Consider the following 6,000-nt stretch of genomic DNA (forward strand, 5'->3'; position numbering starts at 1 on the left):
CTCCAAACTGTGAATCCTAAAGTGCTGCAATGAGTAATAACTCAACTGTTGTGATATCAGAAGTAAGTTCAGCAGCTGCTGCAGCAGCAGACCCAGTGGTGTTCATCCTGTAGGCCAGGCTCACATGTCACTGCAGAATGTGCAGGTCCTCTCACACAGGAAGAGGGGCGGGGGGCACAGGAAGCTGAGGACGAGTGAGGAGCTGCCTGCTGATCCAGCAACCATTATATCACTTCCCCTGAGACCTGCATCTGGGATTACATCATTTCCTGTTGGTTTCCCCGCTCCGTATCGACATCTGCCTCCATCTCTCAATACAAGGAAGGAAGATTAATCCGGAGAGAAAACACACCGTCTGGGATGATTTTATGTTCCACTATGCTGGAGCTCAGCTGACACACACCGAGGGGAAGGATCTCGGAGCACACACACGCACACACACACGCACACAATATCTAACAAAAACAACACACTGCTGTGTGTTTGTGTGCATTTGCCCCTCAACCCAAAAAAACCCAGCAGATCCCTGAGGTACTCAGCTGCTGCCATGTAATGCGACACTGACACACACACACACACACACACACACACACACACATTTACAGACAGAACAAATGAGTTCTATTTTTACTCGTACAGAAACAAACAGGAGGCAGCAGGAAGTTGATACAGCTGAATGGATTTACAGAGAGGTGGGGACGGCGCCCCCACATCCCCACAAACCCCTCAGCCACTCCCTCGACCCCACACCTCACACCTCCCCCCCAGAAGACAACAGCTTGGTTTTGTTGGGCTGCAGAATCGGGGCCCAGCAGGTCAGCAGTGCTGCTGGTGACCAGGCAGAGCTACATGATGGAGGGAAGCAGGAAACACATTAAAGCTGCTCTCACATCCTTTATTGCCGTCTCTATAAATATGACAGACAGCTTCTTAGAATCTGTTGCTATGGTAACGCAGGTTGTTGGTTACCAGCAACATGCCGAAAGATGATGCATGTCTCAGGTCCTGCCTCGGGTCTTTACTGGATCAGATTCTCACCCACCAGGGCAGCAGCTAGTGGCTATGTAAGTAATATTAGTATATGAACATATTAGTAAAACATCCTTGATTAATGGAGGAATTTGATATAGAGTGCCTGTGAAACGTTTTCACCACCCCCCCATGGATGTTTTACCCTTTACTCCTACTCATGATTAACAAAATTGGGATTCTTTGACAAGAAAAATATACGAAAAACAATTAATTAGAACTTAGAACAAGCAATTGCATGGAAAAAAAAGCCCAACAATGTTAATCAGGACTGATTTGTAAAAGCAATAAAAAATGTAAAACATCTAGTAAATGTGTACACAACACTGTTCAACGGACAGGTTATACAATGTCAAACATTATTTCTAATCTCTATTTTTTTTTCTCCATTAATTTTCTGCATATCCTGTACAATTCAACTGAAACACGACAATCTGTTCAGGGGGAAACTGTAAAAAATACAAACAGCTGGTCTATATTTTGGTCTAAAATTAGTTTTATTTGGACTTTTCTGTGCTAAATCTGTGTCACTTTGTAATGAGCCAATCAGATATTTCAGTCTGATCACCAGACAGCGGAGCTGGCCTGAATCCCATCAGCGTTTATAGTGACTGATATTTCGATCAGTCAATCGGGTTTTGCTTTGCAGTCAGTGGCCGTTGCTTCGCTGACCCAGAGACGTTTAGCTGGCCTGATGCAGATTCTGGTCGGACATGGAGGCTCTCTAGCCGTGGTTCCTTTAACCATAAAACTGCGCAAATTAAAATTTCAGAAATAGATTTGCAGCAATTTTGAAAAAAACTAAACTTGGCATTAATTCAGTTGGCTTAAATAAAGTTTTACAACAAGTTAAGCAGACTAAAATCTAAAAATGATTTTGGAGCATTTTAAATCCGTCAGAATTCCCAGGACTACACCTCGTTATTCTCTATAGAATCGATTTTTTTCTGCACCTCTAGTGGATTATTATTTTTTTCTGAGAGTATCAAACAATAGCAACGCTTGTTGGAAAAACATCTGGACAATAACCTTTCCCAGATTTGTTAGCCAGGTTAGCAACTAGAAAGAACAGCCTCACCTCCTGCTGTCAAGTGAAACCAAGGTGGAGAGGCCGGTCAGAAAACCGCCAGACACAACTAACCCTGATAAAGAGCAAACAGAGGCACTCCTTCACCAAAGCCCACACCTCCACTCTGTGTGTACCTTCAGGGTGTTCGCTTTTGAATAAACGGCTCTTTCGGTTTGAGGCTGAATTCATTACAGAGACGAACAATTCCAAAGACACAAACATTTCTGGCTGAAATGATCACGAGAAAACAACAACAACAAAAAAACCTCGTGACCTTTGAACCCGCTCCCAGCGCACACACCAACGCGGTGCGTTTCGTGTAGTTGGTGTTACATGCCTCTCTCCGCCTCGACATGTAACAGACTGTGACACACACACACACAGCCCGTCTCAGCAGTCAGGACAGGATTTGCATCACTCTTTGTTTGCTGCAGTTAGTGAAGTTCAACAAGCCAATTAGATGCAGGTTTAGGCGTCCCCAGGTTTGTTTTTGTGAAAGACATTTTCCTTATTTGTGACCCATTTACTATTAAATTAAAGACATCAAAAAGTGTCCTTATTAAAAGATTCATACATTATTGAATTATGTAACATTTTAAGATTTTACTTTGCCAGCAAAACTTATATACCCTTTTTAAATGGAATAAAAATGTCTACCTGTGTCAACTGCCTGTGTTGTTATGCCTAATATAACTGAATGTTAAATTGTGGTTGGGGGGGGGGGGCTAAATCAATCTAAGGGTTTTAAATGACCTCTGGGCCAACTTTGGACACCCCTGATGTAAGACGCTTGTGTCATTTCACACTGTAAACCGTTTCCAGACAATTTCTACATTCTAGCAATGAACAGACTCACTGGCCAGTGAGCAGAATCCACCCATTTTTTTTTTTTTTTTTTAAGTTGGAGTAGTTTGAAGTAGCTAAAATCCATCTTTTTTTCAATCACTGAATGAACCATAACTAAGCACCACCATGCCATGGTGACAACACTTTTTAGTGTGGATGTGGCTGTAGTGGTGAATAAAACTCTCCGCTGGCAGCCGGTGAGGTGTGTAAGGTGAAGAACATCCAACACATTTGCTATTGTTACCATTTTCCGCCATTTCCACTTGACCCCTATAGTGTGTCAAAAGACTTGCTGATTAAATAAGCAGGAATCAAACCTCCGGTTTACAACACTCAACACTCGGAACAATATTATGTGGCTAGCTCCAGGAATCACAGAAACATTTATTTCTTCACAGAACTCAAGTAGAAGTCTAAAGAGCATACTCCCCCCCCCACAAGAGGAGGGATTATCTGCAAAACCTCATGAATGTGGCTCCATATACCTCAGCTAGGATCCGCCTTCTGGAAACCACTTCACAGTTTTCCAACCAACCAGCCAGCAGCTGCCTGCCGACCAGCTTAAAGCTGCTTTCCAGCTGAATTAGTGACATTCACAATGTCAACAATGTAAGAGTTATACTTTTGGTATCCCTCAGCCAAAATAACCGAAGCGTACGACCTGAGCCACATGTCTGCAGTTAATATGAAAAGCAGCCGTCGGTATGTGGAACGTATGAGACCTGCCAGTCTTGAGAATCTGACTGGAGGAACTGGTTCCCAGTCATCCACAGGAACACCACAGCAATCTGGATGTGATGTTGGGTTTCAAAGATTGGTTCACAGTTCGTCCAAACATGGACCAAAATGTGTTGAACAGAGTCAGATCATGGCTGGACAATAAATCAATAAGTGTATATTGTGATAGACATGTGATGAATACCAGTAGGTAAGAGAATATTCGATATCTGACATGTAGAAGAGGCGCTGAACTCAGATCCAGAACCAAACGGCATTCTGGAAGATGTAGGCAGAGGAAAGGCTTTAGCTCAGTGGTGTCCAAAGTGGGTCCTCAAGGCCCGGCATCCTGCATGTTTTAGTTCTCTCCCTGCTGGTAGTAACAACCGTTTCATCTTGTCAGTATTCCTCTTAGGGCTTCTAACAAGCCATCATTGGATCCAGGTGTGTTAAACCAGGGAGAGAACTAAAACACGCAGAAAGCCGGCCCTCCAGGACCCACTTTGGGCACCACTGCTGCTTTAGCTGCTCAAAATCTCACAACCAGCTATGCCGGGTCGGTGGCATCAACTAACTCACTCCTTGGTTACCTGGCAACAACCTGTTGAGCAGTTTAAGGTTTCACCACCGTGTCTCATAGCTGCACAGAAATAAGAAAACGAGGAAACTGTGGATAAAACAGTAAAGGTCAAGCCACTGGTTTCACAGTATTTTAGATACTTAAACCAGAAATCTAATCAATAATTATTGATATCGATTGAAATGAAATGCTTATATCATTTTAAGTTTTTCAGCCATGTCATCCAGCCCTAAGACAAATTATGCAAAAGGAAATGACATCACCCTAGCCAAACATGGACGCCAATAAATAAATTCAGCCAATAAACCTCAGACATCAATATTGGTATCGGAAGTGAAAACAGTGGATCAGTGCATCTCTAGTAGTTACATGACCGTTTCACGTCTGTCGTGTTCTTAAGAATCAGAACCAGAACTTCTCTCACTCAAGGATTGTGTTTTAAAAAAAAATATAAATAAATCTAGCTTAAAAGTCTCCATGCCTCCATTTTGATCGGTATGTTTTTGCTCTTCATCCTCCTCACAGCTCCCCTCACTTCCTGATTTATTCACTTCTGCTTCTCCTGTTTTGCTCCCTCATCAGCTGCTCCTCAGACTACACCATCTTCTCTCTAGATCTCATACACATACATCAGCCCTGCTCAACTTAAACCGGGTAGGTAGTGTTCGTAAAACTCTGATGAATGTTTGTCCTGGATTCTCTGTTGAATTCCTACAGTCGGATCAGAGCGGTGGGGACGGAAACTGGTGCAGGTCCCAGGAGGGAATGCTCAGCCAAGTCTGTTGACGCTCGCACAAAACGCGCAACAGTAGCAGCAGTGTGAAATACCCTGATCTGTGTGGCGTAATGCTGCTCACCTTTGGTCTGCAAACGGCTCAGCACAGCTCAGGAGCGCCGGTTCAGTCACCCTGCAGACACAGAGCAGAGAAAAGGTTTCAACTTCACATTCAGGTTTCCTTAAGACAGAACGTGAACTTATTTTTAGTAGAAAATACAATTGCCATTTTTTTTTATGTGGTTCTGATGCTTAATGCCCTTATTTGATCAATACCCTCAGAACAGAAGTGCAACTTTATTTTCACTGTAAATTTTTGAAACATTTTAAATCACTGTAAACCACCAAAACCAGAACCACCCATTTCCTTTCCTCTTTGTTACGATTCTGTCATCGGCTGTCTGTGGAATGAGAGGAAATTTACCAACAAGATTTCTTCCCATCGTGGCACCTCCATGGAAAAAGTGAAAAAGTGGCTTTGCTAATGTTTTTGGAGGCAGTCAAAAGCCATGACAAGAACACATGAATTCAAAGGTTTAGATGAGCAAGTCATTACATTTGGTTACATCACAAAAAAAGATAAATACCAGCAGCAGTGTTTCCATTGACCACTGCGCAATTTAACATTTCGAAAAGAACTTCGCTTAATGGAAACACAACAATTTTGAAAAGAAAAAAAACAAAAAGTTTTAGATCAACTGTTTTGCCGCCAGGACGAGGTGGTTTGGCCGTATCAAAACTGATTTATTTTTGCAAAACTGCAATAGAAACACTTGGTTCACGTCACACGAGTCACACGATCGTCAACCCAATGTTGCCACTGACACAAACCATGAAAAAGAAGACAACAGCATGTAGGAGGAGGATCATGGTGCAGCATGATTTTTAATGACTTCTCACAAAGATAAACAGAATCTATAACTCCAACACTGACTTGTTCCCAAGTCCCTGGTTCCCACTGCAACAATCAATCAATCAATCAAT

General features: G+C 42.6%; 1 protein-coding gene across 3 annotated transcripts in view; it reads right to left on the bottom strand.

Moving 5' to 3' along the window:
* raph1a (Ras association (RalGDS/AF-6) and pleckstrin homology domains 1a) overlaps nt 1-6,000 on the bottom strand; it is an 81,740-nt gene that overhangs the window by 30,048 nt on the left and 45,692 nt on the right. For all 3 annotated transcript variants that reach the window (XM_015061008.1, XM_015061006.1, XM_015061007.1), the window contains exon 2: nt 5,099-5,149. The gene's annotated coding sequence lies outside the window, so the exon portion shown is untranslated. The remainder of the gene's footprint in view (nt 1-5,098; nt 5,150-6,000) is intronic.

Source organism: Poecilia latipinna, unplaced genomic scaffold (genome assembly GCF_001443285.1).
Source record: "Poecilia latipinna isolate Pla-1442-1.1 unplaced genomic scaffold, P_latipinna-1.0 Scaffold1766, whole genome shotgun sequence".
NCBI classification, from domain to species: domain Eukaryota; kingdom Metazoa; phylum Chordata; class Actinopteri; order Cyprinodontiformes; family Poeciliidae; genus Poecilia; species Poecilia latipinna.